Here is a 15038-nt window from a genome sequence, read left to right on the forward strand (position 1 = left end):
TGGTATGTTACTGTAGCAATGTTTACATTCAGTCATTTGGATGACTGTTAAAACCTTTCAGTCTCAAGTTTTTCCTTTACTGGATTTACTAGTTTACTGTAATTATGATCCGGCAGCTATTTACACCGGATCCAGTGTAAATAGCTGCGGGAGCCAACGTCCGAGAATTAAGCAGCGCGCTCCGGCTTGCTCCCGGAGTGCTCCGGCCGAGGTTCCGGAGCTCGCTCCGGCTTGCTCGCCCTCAAATTAAGTGGCTTGCTCCGGAGCAAGCCGGAGCCCCCTGCTTAATTTGAGAGCAAGCAAGCCAGACCGCGCTGCTTAATTTGAGGGCGAGCAAGCCGGAGCGAGCTCCGGAACCTCAGCCGGAGCACTCCGGGAGCAAGCCGGAGCGCGCTGCTTAATTTGAGGGCGAGCAAGCCAGAGCGCGCTGCTTAATTCTCGGACGTTGGCTCCAGCAGCTATTTACACTGGATCCGGTGTAAATAGCTGCCAGATCATAATTACAGTAAACTAGTAAATCCAGTAAAGCCGGAGCGCGCTCCGGAACCTCGGCCGGAGCACTCCTGGAGCAAGCCAGAGCGCGCTCCGGAACCTCAGCCGGAGCACTCCTGGAGCAAGCCGGAGCGCGCTCCGGAACCTTGGACGTTGGCGTGTATGTGTATGGCGATGGGTTTTTAACGACATAGGTATACAGATCATGTGGGCCAAAGTCAGGTAAAGACGAGGGCTTCGTGTACTTCCGTACGTCAGTGAACAATCCTGGTGGAAGCAGGTAAACGTCGTTCTCTAAGCCTGCTAACCTCAATTTTTGCAAATACCTCTCCCTCTGCTCGCCCTGTAAATGCCCTACGTCGCTGGATAGTGAAGGTGTTTTCTGTATCTCGCTCCTTTTTCTTTTATGTTTTTCGTTTGTCACCTTCCTCGCATTCAAACTGATTCGAGCCGAAGTCCACTACATGTCCAAAATGGCGGTCGCGTTTACGAAGGTCACGTGACTGAAAAGGGTCTATACCGTGTGCTTGCCTTGTCGATGCGGGCACATTGAACTTGCCTGTATGGTAACATACGGATGTTTGTAACATTTCGTGGCAGTATAGTAGTATTAGTAACAATCGGTTTGTACTCAATGTTTATAGGGCGGGCAGTGGCCAGCATCTAGGGCAACTCCACGCTACCCCAGGCTGCTGTTTTGTTGGGGTTGGACTGTAGCCCCATTTTGTTTGCTGCCTCTTATTGATGTGGATGGGTCGTATTGCCCCTTGAGTTCTACAGATGCCAGAAGACTGTCTGTCACGCATGTTTTGATTTAATGGTTGTATGAGATCACATGTAATAATGGTTATTTGTTCTTTTTTTTTTTTGTTTGTCTTGTTTGTTTGGTGTATGTGTTGGTGTGTGTGTGAGTGTTTGTGGTTGACTGACAGTCGTTCACCTCATTCTTTTAATGAGCGTGTCTGCACCCCTACAGCGGGCTGGAGTGTCTTTGCAAGCAGCTTCGACATAGTTAAGGTAAGTAGTTTGTACTGTGCCAGTTGGTTTTGTATTGACATTGTATGCACTGTGTTAAATCCTATGTTTTAAGCTCTTTTTCTCTTTTATATATTTTGGACAGGTGTGGTTGGGCCTAGGCAACCAGCAGGCAGATTTTGGGGTGGTGGATCCTTTTTCACTTTTCTTGCTGTGTTGCATGATGGGTGTTTATTTTATTCTTTTTGTGTTTATTTCTTTTGCGAGTGGTGTGTATTCTGTGATTCCTTTTTCTTTTGTTCTGATTGCCATGGTAAGCCTCAGCTCCGCCCCCAATTATCCTCTAATATTTGCACAGGCTTCTGATAAGCAGTGTAGGTACCTGTTTTGGATGTATGTGGGTGTTGCAGCCGCCCTGAGTAACATTTTTTTGTATTGTATTTGGTAAAGGGGTGGAGAACCCCAATTGTGTTTCTGTGGATTACCACAGTTTCCCAAGATTAAGTGTATGTGTGTTTGAATTTAAAAATTGATTGAAAAGAATTTTTTTTTTGTGGAACTTGTGTCTCTTCCTTGAAGTGTGAATGAACCTGGGTGTCTATTGAAGTAAGAAAAAAAAAGGGGTTAGTAAGTTGGTCTGTGGTGAACCTCCTTTGGGTGGCGCAGTCAACTAGTGTGAATTACCTGGCCTCTGTTACAGTTAGTTTTCTTTGTCACTCTGGTGTTTAAACTCAGTGATGTTTCAATAAAACTGTCTGACTCTGGAGCACAGTGTACTGTACACACTGCAGGAGACTGGAGGAGAAATAACACCAAATGCTGGATTAGTGATGAGATTCATCTCTACAGTCAGAAAAACAATCCACATGATGCATAAAGATAGCAAGGAAATAACTTTATAATGCTACTCACCTCTGAATCTCCTCTGTAGTCAGTCTGAATGCTGATGGAATTAAAGTGAAAAACTCAACTTCTGTCATTTCTCTATGACTTTTAAACATCTGTAATTTCAAGGAAATCTCTCATTTTGACTTTCTGACCAGTGAAATAAGTAAAATACTAAATTTGCAGGGCAGGGACACTCCAGGACCAGAGACAGGAAGCTGTGGACAAACAAATAAACTCTAATTACATACTGGCAGGAACGCCATGGGGGGGGGGGGAGTTAGGACTATTCTAAGGGCCAAGCACTTGTGGCGAGATGCACTGAGTTAAGTGCTCCTTAGTAATTGGGGCAGCCTCAACCAATGGCGTGCATCGCCAGCCTATTTATGGTAGAGTGATTTTGAACTCTGGAGGCGCGACGACCCGTCCCCCCCCTCGCTGTTTCCTGTCACACCTCTTCCCGTTTACCTGTGGCCGGTAAGCACGCATGCTTTGAACTCTCTGTTACTCTGGTGTCTTTAGTCAAACGAACCTTGCGTGTCAACATTGTGAAGTGTTTTCTGGTTAATATTCCTGGAGTGAAAGTCCCCTGGTGGCATAGTCAGCAATTGCTCTTCTACTTAAGGTCAAATTTAGTCAACACTTGCTTTTCTGCCCAAGGACACATTTGGCGTGGTCAGCAGGATTGACTTTTTAAACACCAGAGACTATTGTTTTGAATTTGTAAAAGTGGTTGTTTGCATGGTGGTTCGTGTTAAAACTTAAAATTGTTTTGCTTTCACTTTAGGCATTTCAATTAACCTCTCCTTTTCTGTCTGTGTGAGTGCGTTGGCAAGAACAGCAGTGGGCCTGGTGTGGCAGTTGGCCGTTGCGTTCCTTTGGCAGTGGACTGAAACCCTTGGCGACACGGTAAGCCGATTTTGATTATAAACATGGAGGAAGAATTGCAGGAACTCCGTAAATTGGTGACACAGCTGAAAGCTGACAATGAGAAACTAAAACGACAGAGTCCGGCACATCCAGGCGATGCATCCACCACTTCTATTGCTCAGGGACAGAGAGATTGGTGTTTGTTCCCCGCGACAGAAAATGCCCAATGTTTACAGGGAAGTCAGGAAGGAAGATAAGTGATTGGATTGAAGAGGCAGAATCTTGCATGCGGGCATGCCACCCTTCCGCGAAGGACCAGGCATTCTTCTTGTTTAATCACTTAGAGGGGGAGGCCAGACAGGAGATTAAGTATCACCCCAGCACAGATAGAAATGACCCCGAAAAGATCAAAAGCATTCTCCAAGAACTGTATGGGTGCTCCCAATCGTATGTAGCCCTGCAAGAAGCCTTCTTCTCAAGGAAGCAGCAGGACAGCGAAACTTTGTTGGAGTTCTCCTTGGCGTTAATCAGCCTCATGGATAAAGTCAAGAATTGTGCACCTGATGGCTTGGTGAATGCTGAGGTCTTGTTGTGTGATCAATTTTTGGAGCATGTTTTTGATGGTGGCCTACGGAGGGAGCTTAAGCAGCTCATATGGCACCAGCCAACTGTAACCCTGCTAGAGCTTCGAGCAGAGGCCATCAGGTGGGAGCATGAGGGCATGCCGGGGAGCACTAGGGGGTGCAGTCACTCTGTTCCATCTATTCATGGTGTACAGTACGCAGTGTACGGGGGTCCTAGGCCAGTCACTTGCAGCCCCATTGAGAGATCTGAGTTCTCAGAGTTAAAGGACATGTTGAGATGACAACAAGAGCAGCTTAACCAATTGTCCCAGAGTGTCACCATGCTGCAGCGACCCCCACCAAGGCCTCGTAGCAATTCCATCATATGTAGGCACTGCCAATAACCAGGCCATATCGCCCAGGATTGTGATGGGCCATGGGTTGCTGCTTGAACCCAACCCTCTCTAACAGGCCACTCTAGGGGCCATGGGTTGTCCTCCCCTCATCCGCCACTGGAAAACTAGCACCCACCGAACCAAGGAGCAAAGGTTCTGGTGGGGGGTTGTATGGCTCAAACAATTCGCCTCTCAAATCTAGCCTCATCTCATCCTGTCCCCATTTAACTGTGACTTTGGGTGGGGTCCCCGTATCCTGCTTACTAGACACCGGGTCTATGGTGTCTACCATTACTGAGACCTTTTTCACCAGTCACTTTGAGCCTTGGGGCTTTGACCGTCTGTGTTCTTGTCACTGGCTTCAACTGCGGGCCGCCAATGGGCTGGCCATACCCTATATTGGATATTTGGAGCTGGATGTTGAGTTGTGTGGCAAGTCCATACCACAGTGTGGTGTCCTGGTTGTGAGAGACCTGCCAGGTGGGGTCGGCCCCCAGGCACCTGGCGTGATTGGAATGAACATCTTGAATAAATGCTACCATGAGCTTTTTGGGCAACATGGTTCTGCCCTCTTTAGGCTCCCCTATGTTGCACAGGCCCCCAGTGCTGTCATCGAGGCTTTACAACAGTGTCACTATGTGGACACTCACCCTGTACGGCCAGGTCGGGTTAAGGTCCGTGGGAGGTGGGCCCGTCACATCCCAGGAGGGACCATGGCTCTGGTAGCCGCTACGTGTTCTGCACATTTCTCTGACACCTCTGTGCTGTTTGAACCTGCTGATGGGGGGCTTCCTGCTGGCTTGTTGGCCTCGCCATCGATTGTCCGGGTGACCCATAACACGAGCTACATACCAGTAGTGAATGTTGGCACAGAAGATGTGCTGTTGTATCCCAGGACTGACTTGGGTAGTTTGTTTTTAGTGCAAGTGGTGAGTTTGCCAGCAAATGTTACCGAGGTTAGCACTGGGATCACTTCTGTTGCCTCCCAGCTGGTGGCGCCGCCTGTGTCTGCACAAATTGAGGAACTTGACCTCGTTGTTTTGTCATCCTCTGACCAACAGCAGGTTCTGGACTTGCTGCAGCACTTCCATGGAGTCTTTGCCTCCCATGACGGGGACTTGGGGTGTACTGACCTCATCTCTCATCAGATCCCACTGGTTGATGACATACCAATTCGACAGCGCTATCGGCGCATCCCTCCATCAGAATATGAGATGGCTAAGCCTCATATTAATCAGTTGATGTAGGCCCAAATTATAAAGGAGAGTTGTAGCCCATACGTGTCCCCTATAGTATTGGTCAGGAAGAAGGATGGTAGTCTCCGCATGTGCGTTGACTACCGCCAACTTAATGCCAGAACCCACAAGCTAGTGGCGGTGCTGGGAGGTACAAAAGCCAAGTAGAGTTCAGGTCAAAGTCTCCTGTCCCTGTGGTCCAAGGAGTGCCAGCAGAGTTTTGAGTTGTTGAAGGGTAAGCTGACGACTGCCCCTGTACTCACATATGCTGACTTCAGCCTGCCCTTCATTCTAGAAGTGGATGCGAGTTACAGTGGGCTAGGTGCAGTTCTATCTCAAGAACAGGGTGGGAAGGTGCACCCGATAGTGTATGCCAGCCAGGGTCTTAAGCCCACTGAGCGCAATATGTCTAACTACAGTTCAATGAAACTGGAATTTTTAGCGCTCAAGTGGGCTTTGACTGAGAAGTTTAGGGAGTACCTTCTGGGCCAGCACTGTGTTGTCTTCATGGACAACAATCCCCTGAGTCACCTGTTGACTGCGAAGTTGGGTGCCTTAGAGCAGCGTTGGGTTGCCAAAATGGCTCTTTTCATCTATGAGATCAGGTACCGCTCCGGCAGGCAGAACCGCAATGTGGACGCTCTCTCAAAGCAGAGTCCTGACCCTTCTGTGTTACTGGATCAGGCCCTCGGCACCGCTCTCCCTACTTCCTTACAGCAGGCGCAGCAGACGCAGTCTGTAACCCCAGTGGTTCAAGCGGTGGTTACAGCCTTGCCGGGTAATAACATCGCCCACTTGCGCACTTGCCAGGAGCAAGACCCAGTCCTCCAGGAGGTAGTACCACACTGGAGGTGAGGGGTCAAGCCTGGGTCTAACGACCGAAGGCAGATGTCAAAGTCCATCCTGACCCTGTTGCGTCAGTGGGATCAGTTGGTGGACAGGGATGGTGTAATGTACCATAGGGTGTTTCGCCCAGATGGTGCCGAAGAATGCTTCCAAGTATTGCTTCCCGCTAGCTTGAAATCTGATGTTTTGACTCAGCTACATCAGGAGCACGGCCACCAGGGGGTGGAGCGCACCCTGGAGTTGGCACATAAGCGGTGCTATTGGCCTAGCATGTCTTCTGATGTGGCACAGTGGGGTCTGGAGTGTGAGCGCTGCCAGGTCGCCAAAGACACCAGGCCCCCAGCCCATAGTTTTATGGGACACCTATTGGCCTCAAGGCCTAATGAGGTATTGGCGGTGGATTTTACATCATTGGCACTATAAACCCCCCACCGACGGAAACCCGAGTGCAAAACTGTTCACGACAACCGCAGTCCCAAAGTCAGCAAGTCAACTGCAGTCCCCAGCCACTAAAGCACCACTGCAAGAGTCCAGAGTGTCCTCCAGGCGCGACCCCCAACTGTGCACATGGGGCCACCCTCCACAGGAGTGATGCGATGAGAGTCCAACCAGACACAGGGCACCAGGATGGATCAGGCAGGTCCGAGGAGCAGAAGAGGTCAGCATCACGATCCCAGGACTGACTTGTAACTCAGAGGGACAGGTTTGGGGGGGGAGAAAAAAAACACAGGTTGTTAGGTATGCCCAATGTCACCTGAATAAGTAGGAACAGTATACATATTGCACTGAGTACAAGCAGGGACTCTGGCAACTAACTATGACAGCATAACTAAAAGGTGAGAGCCAGAAGGTAACACAGGCATGAGGGAGCCCCAGGACATAAAGCAGCCAGCCACTACACTGTCAAAAAACTCAAGTGAGCAAGTGAGTGGGGGACTGACAGCATCCATACATTCCAGTTTACCAAAACACTCTATGTCTGAGGACCCTCCAGATCTACACCTTTACCTCATAAACACCATTATCAAAAGGCTTGACAAAACAGATATGTTTTCAGCCTAGACTTAAACACTGAGACTGTGTCTGATTCCCGAACACTACTTGGAAGGCTGTTCCACAGGTCCTTTTGGAACCTGCCATATGTCAGCAGATCACCAGCTTCCTGACAGACAGGAAACAGCAAGCAAGGCTGGGGGAGTCACTTCTGGCATGCAGTCGTTCAGCACTGGTGCTCCTCAGGGATGTGTCCTCTTCCCAATGCTCTTCTCCCTTTCCACCAATGACTGCACCTCCATGGACCCAACTGTAAAAATCCTGAAATTTGCAGATGACAATACGGTTGTTCACATGACTCATGCAAGAAATTGATGATTCTGCATATTGGTGGGAGGTCGAACATTACATTACATTACAGGCATTTAGCTTATCGAGAGTGATGTACAACATGCCCAGAGCAGCCTGGGAAGCAGTTGGTGGTTAGCTGCCTTGCTGAAGGGCACGTCAGCTATTCCTACTGGTCCAGGGAATAGAACTGGCAACCTTTTGGTCCCAAATCTCAACATTGCTAAACATTCGCAAAACATTAAGCCACAGCTTCTCCCAGTTGGTGCTCTGGTGCAGTCAGAAATAATGTGGAGCTAAACATGCTGAAGATGGTGGAGATCATAGTGAACATCAGGAGACACCCCTCTGTGATGCTCTCCCTACAATTTCCAGCAATACTTTGTCAACCATAGAGACATTTCAATTCCTGGTAACTACCATTTCACAAGACTTGAAGTGGGAATACAACATCAAATCCATCCTTAAACTAGAAAAGCACTCGGAGAGTGCAGACCTCCGCCAAGAATCCTTTAAAAAAATCTGGGATCCAGAAGGTGATCCGGATCCCCGCCAAAATTTAATGGATTGTTACTTGTGCCCAGTCACACCTCTGGAAAAAATTTCAGAGCAATCCATTCATAACTTTTTCCGTAATGTTGCTAACAGACAAACCAACCAACCAACAAAGAAACCAACACTACTGAAAACATAACCTCCTTGGTGGAGGTAAAAAGCCCAGCAGAGGGTGTACTTTTCACAACAACTCAGAAAGTACGGTATGTCACAGGAGCTGCTGACACAGTTGTACACTGCTGTCACTGAATCCGTCCTGTGCACATCCATAATAGTCTGGTTCGGAAGAGCCACAAAACAGGACAGGAACAGACTGCAGCGAACAGTAAGGTCAGCAGAAAGGATCATCGGTGCTCCCCTGCCCAGCCTCCAGGATTTGTACATTTCATGAACCAAGAAGCATGCTGAGAAATTCATGAAGGACACCTCACACCCTGGTCACGACCTGTTCCAACTCCTCCTCTCCAGCAGGCACTATAGAGCATTGTGAACCAGAACCACCACACATAAGAGCAGCTTTTTTCCCTGTGCCATCAACCTCATAAATATATGACCTGAACCATCCTTGCCATTATATTAGTGTGCAATTTTTACCTCCTGTAACATGCTCTTGTTTGCACTACTACACTGCACTCTGTGTACACTGACTGTGTCACGTGTGTATTTGTTGTATATTGTGTATTTTCTGTAATATATCCTGCATATTGTCTGCATGTTGTGTATCATTGATATTGTTGAGATCATCAATATTTATAATTTATACTGCATATTGTAGGTATTAGAGATATTTTTATGCATAATATATTGTAGATATTGTTTATGACAGATTGATATTGTATAATCCAGATATTTTATTTAATCATGAGAATTGCAATGGATTTTGTTGGGCCATTAGATTGATCTGCATGAGGTTATTGCTTTGTATTAGTCATTGTGGACTATGCAATGCAATATCCAGAAGCAGTGCCTCTTCACAATATCTCAGCACATAGTGTTGCAGAGGCACTCTTTTGCCTTATCTCCCAAGTCAGGATTCTGAAAGAAATCTTAACTGATCAAGGCAAATTTTTTATGTCATGTTCACTTTGCAAACTGTACAGGTTATTGGGGATTAATCAATTTGTACCAGTATATACCATCCATAGATAGAGAAGCTGGTTAAACAATTTAATCAAACACTTAAAAACATGATTTGTAAGTTCATTCACAGGGATGCTACAAACTGGGATAAGTGGCTTGACCCTCTGTTGTTTGCAGTGTGTGTTGTCTGACAAGCCTCCCCCAGGTTTTCCCTGTTTGAATTGTTGTTTGGGCGCAAGCCCCATGGCATGTTAGACATCATTAATTTGGAGGAGTGAAAAAATGAAATTGAGTATGTTCTTGATCTGAGAGGAAAACTCCATGCACTGAGTCACATAACCCAGGAGAATTTGCTCCAGGCGCAAGAACGCTAATCCTGCCTGTACAACAGATGGACATGGCTAAGGGAATTTGCACTGGGAGATAAAGTGCTCATTTTCCTGCCCACATCAAGCTCAAAATTACTTGTCAAGTGGCAAGGGCCCTTTGAGGTCACACAGTGAATTGGGGAATTCGACTATGAAGTCAGGTGCACAGATCGGGGCAGTGAATATCAGATTTACCACCTCAATTTTCTGAAACATTGGAGAGAGGAGGTCCCTGTGGCTCTGCTGATGGTTGCTCCTGAGAGGATGGAGCTGGGGCCAGAGGTAAGTCCAAAAGGAGTGGCCCAATTCACCTTGGTCCCCTGTGGATGCGACTTCTCACCATCCCAGAGGGCACAGGCTATCAGGTTACAGGAAAAATACTGCTATGTGTTTTCACCCCTCCCTGGTCACACTAACCTCATAGAGCACCACATAGAGACTCCCCCAAGGGGTGGTGGTATGCAGCCACCCATCTCAGCTCCCCAAGTACAGGTAAAATATGGTTTGGGAGGACCTCAAGCCAATGGTTGACATAGGGGTAATTGTGGAGTCACACAGCAACTAGAGCAGCCCAGCGGTCTTAGTTCCCAAGACTAACGGGATGATTCAGTTCTGTGTGGACTATAGAAAAGTCAATGGGATGTCTAAATTTGACACATATCCAATGTGTCACATTGATGGACTGCTCATTCAGTTAGGTGCAGCTCATTTTTATTCAACACTGGATTTAAATGTGTTTTATTTGAGCAATGTATACATATATACAGTATATACAGACAGTATGTCGCGTATCTTTCACACGCACGTTTCATCATTTGTTGCTCTTTTTTCCCCATGAACACCCGTACACATACACAAAATACCCACAGGACCAAAACACAATAGAACAAAAGAAAACAAAAAACATGAACATTTTCCCTCCCCCCCCACCCCAAATCTGTCCCTTTGAGTTACATGGAGTCAACAGGAAATCTTTTGGTGGAGAGGGTGGAGACCTCGACTGGCTATCATAGCCTGCAGGGAATCGGCCGTCAGACATTCTGTCGCATGTCCCAGACCCAGTGAAGTGTAACTGAATTGTCTTGGCCAGCCCTAAGGGTCCCATCTGCATCTCATCATTGCTGAGGAGTGTGCTCCCATCACCCAATCAAGCATCCAGCCAGAGCAGGCCATGATATTTTTTACCATATTAACATGCCATTGTTGTGTGTTATCCCTGATGTAAAGACTCTCGTCTCTGCGAGCCTACCACACAGATTTAATACTTGTCATTTTTAGGGCATACCTAACAACCTGTGTTTTCTTTCTCTCTCTCTTCCCCCCCCCCCCAATCTGTCCCTCTGAGTTACATGTTGATCCTGGGATTGAGATGCTGGCCTCTTCTGCCCCTCGGACCTGCTTGATCCATCCTGGTGCCCTGTGTCTGGTCAGAGTTTTATCGCACCGCTCCTGTGAAGGACGGCCCCATGAGGACAGTTGAGGGTTATACCTGTTAAAACTGTTAATATTATAGCCAGGCTGTCTGTTGTTGCCCAAATGAGGATGGGTTCCCTTTTGAGTCTGGTTCCTCTCAAGGTTTCTTCCTCATGTCGTCTGAGGGAGTTTTTCCTTGCCACCGTCGCCACAGGCTTGCTCATTGGGGATAGATTAGGGATAAAATTAGCTCATGTTTTAAGTCGTTCAAATTCTGTAAAGCTGCTTTGCGACAATGTTTATTGTTAAAAGCGCTATACAAATAAACTTGATTTGATTTGAACAACAATTGAAAAAAAAAGGCTCTCCATTAACTTAGTCTTAGAGTTCTATTCCCGACTCTCCCCAGGCCCCACCCCATTCCTCTGTCAAGCTTGTTGACATTAAGTGAACCATGATTTTAATTTGCCAGATACTTAATTAGAGGTGACCACACCTTATCAAAGTAGGGGAGTTTGTCCATAAGAGTGTATCGTATTCTTTCTAGGTGGAGTGTGTTCATAAGATCACTAAGCCACAACTTTGTAGGAGGGGCCTCCTTCTCTTTCCAGTGCATGCGAAGCAACCTCCTGCAGTAATGAGACTGTAGGAAAGGTTCAACACTGGATTTAAAAAAGGGATATTGCCAGATTGCCTTGACTCCATTATCCCATAAAAAATGGCTTTTTCAATTCCATTTGTTTTATGCCAATTTGTCACCCCTCCATTTGTGTTCTTTGGGACCCCAGCGATATTTCATCATCTCATGGACTGAATCCTCCATCCCCAGAGTGCATATGCTGCTGCCTATTTAGAAGACATTGCCCAAAGAAGTGTGCAATTGGGGGCGTGGAAGTATGGTATCTGGACTTCCACTTGGGTCATGGACAGGTGCATCCCCAAATTGATAAGATTGCAGTCATTGTGGCCTGTCATCAAGTGGGCAATCCTCATTCTGTTTCCAAGATGGCGCCCACTGTGGCTGATATCTTTGTCATGCTCTCTCAGCACCAACATAACTTTAGCGTACAATTGACATATGCAACAGTAAAATACAGTAGGGAAGAACTTCTGGACATTGGCAAAGTTCATCATGAGCTTAAACATCACCTGTTGGACTTTAACTTTCTCCTACATCTGGACCCAGTCAACTCCAGTGGGCAAGACACGGCAGTAGTGGCCTCACGGGAGCGGTGCTACCGGCAACTAGAGTGCCTGAGATGGAGAGGCAAGAGAGGGGGGGCTACATGCTAGACTAAAGGCTAGGGCTACATGACCACCACTACCTAGCCTGCTGCTAGCAAATGTATGCTCACTAGAAATCAAGATGGATGAGCTGAGAACCAGGACTACCACCCAGCATGAAATAAGGGAATGTTATGCTCTTATTTTAATGGAAACCTGGCTTTCGGACTGCATGCCAGACTCCGCTCTCCTGCTCCACACACACTCCATCTACCACGGAGATCGCACATTGGTCCCGGGGAAGATGAGAGGAGGCGGTGTCTGCATGCACATCAACAACAGATGGTGCGGGAATATGCAGATAGTTGAAAAGCATTGCTCTGCGGACATTGAACTGTTAACGGTAAAGACCAGACCTTTTTTATTTACCTAGGGAGTTCAGTGCTGTGTTTCTCCTGGCTGTTTACATTCCACCTCAGGCAGCTCATGTGACTGTGCTGGGGATGCTGCATGATGTCATCAGCATGCAGGAGATAGTGCATCCGCTGTGTTCATTGTGGCTGGTGATTTTAACCACTGCAACCTCAGGAATGTCCTCCCCCAGTACCATCAACATATGCACTTCCCAACAAGAGAGAATAACACTCTTGATCAGGCGTACAGCAACATGAAGGCTATGACCCAGCCACACTTTGGACAGTCAGACCACATCTCAGTGTTCCTCTATCCATCCTAGAGACAGCTCCTCAAGCAAGACCCCCCAGTAAGTAAAACTGTTAAAGCATGGACTGAGGAATCAGATCTGGTGCTTCGAGACTGCTTTGATAGCACAGACTGGGATGTGTTTAAAACTGCTGCTATGAGGGAGGATGCTACTGTGGACTTAGAGGAGTATGGTGCAGCTGTAACTGGCTATATCAGCAAATGCACTGAGAGCATTATTCCAACAAAATGCTGTAGGACCTACCCCAATGACAAACCCTGGATCAACGGGGAAGTGCGGTCCATGCTACATGCTCGCACCACTGCGTTTACCTCAGGTGATGCTCAAGAATATAAAAAGGCCAGATACAACCTGCTCAGCTCCATCACATGGGCCAAGAGGCACTATAGGCTGAAGCTGGAGGGACACTACACTGCTGCAGATTCCCGGCGCATGTGGCAAGGGCTGCAACATATCAGGGAGTACAGGCAGAAAAACCTGGGGGCCACAACTAACAAAAGTGCATTCCCAGATGAATTGAACCAATCTTATGCTTGCTTCGATGCCCTTAATTCCAACACTGGGATTCTGACTGTGCAGAGCACACTTGGCACACTGCTCTCTGTGTCCTCAGCAGAAGTGAGCACAGCTCTGAGGAGGACGAACCCACAGAAGGCAGCTGGCCCAGATAACATCCCAGGGCGAGTACTCAGGGCTTGCTCATCTGAGCTGGCTGATGTGTTTACAGACATCTTTAATCTGTCCCTCACTCAGGTCTTGGTACCCACCTGCTTTAAAACAACAACTATTGTGCCCATCCCCAAGAAAAACACAGTGACCTGCTTAAACAACTATTGCCCCATTGCACTCACTTCAACTGTAATGAAGTGCTTTGAAAAGATAGTCATGACATACATAAAAATGACTATACCGCCCTCCTTGGACCCTTTACAGTTTGCATATAGACAGAACCGGTCCACTGATAATGCTATTAACACTACCATCCATACAGCCCTCACTCACTTAGAGAACAAGGACACATAAGTTAGAATGCTATTCATAGACTATAGCTCAGCATTTAACACAGTCATACCACACAGGCTGTCTGAAAAGCTCCTCACCCTTGGAGTGTGACCTTCCCTCTGCAACTGGGTGCTGAACTTTCTGTCAAACAGACCCCAGTCAGTCAGAGTAGGAAACCGGACATCAGGCATCAGAATTGTGAGCAGAGGGATCCCCCAGGGTTGTATACTGAGCCCTCTGCTGTACACCCTCTTCATCTATGACTGTGTGGCCAATACCAGCATTATAAAGTTTGCGGATGACACCACAGTCATTGGACTGATCACCAGTGGAGAGGAAACAGCATATAGGAGAGAGGTGGCAGAACTGGTGGCCTGGTGCCAGGAAAATAATCTCTCCTTAAATACAGATAAGACCAAGGAGATGATTATTGATCATATTGGAGATATTACAGATATTTTGATCCATAATATATTGTAAATATTGTTTATTACAGATTGATATTGTATAATACAGATATTTTACACATATTGTATCTATAATGTAGGTATTGTATATCGTCTGCAAACACTGCTCACCACTGGTGGAGTTTATGATTATTAAGTGCTGGCCATTCTACCTGCCGAGGGAATTTACAGCCATATTGCTGGTAGCAATATACATCCCTGCTGGCTCCAATAACAACAGGAGTGAAGCACTGAATGAACTCTATCAACACATCAGTGAGCAGCAGACAGCCCAGCCAGATGCTTTCCTCATCCTGGCTGGGGATTTCAATCATGCAAACCCCAAGAGCATGTTTCCAAAACTCTATGGACATATCAACTTTCCCACACGTGGAAACAATACTCTGGACAATGTTTACACCATGCACAAAGACACCTACAAAGCCCTACCCCTCCCCCACCTTGGGGCCTCAGATCACTCTACTGTTATGCTAATGCCAGCATACAGGCCATTGGTTAAAGTCACCAAACCAGCTAAAAAGCAGATGCATGTGTGGCCAGAGGGGTCATCAGAGGCACTCCAGGACTGTTTTTCAACCACTGACTGGAGCATGTTCAGAAAGG

The sequence above is a fragment of the Neoarius graeffei genome, chromosome 2, assembly GCF_027579695.1.
Source record: "Neoarius graeffei isolate fNeoGra1 chromosome 2, fNeoGra1.pri, whole genome shotgun sequence".
Taxonomy (NCBI): domain Eukaryota; kingdom Metazoa; phylum Chordata; class Actinopteri; order Siluriformes; family Ariidae; genus Neoarius; species Neoarius graeffei.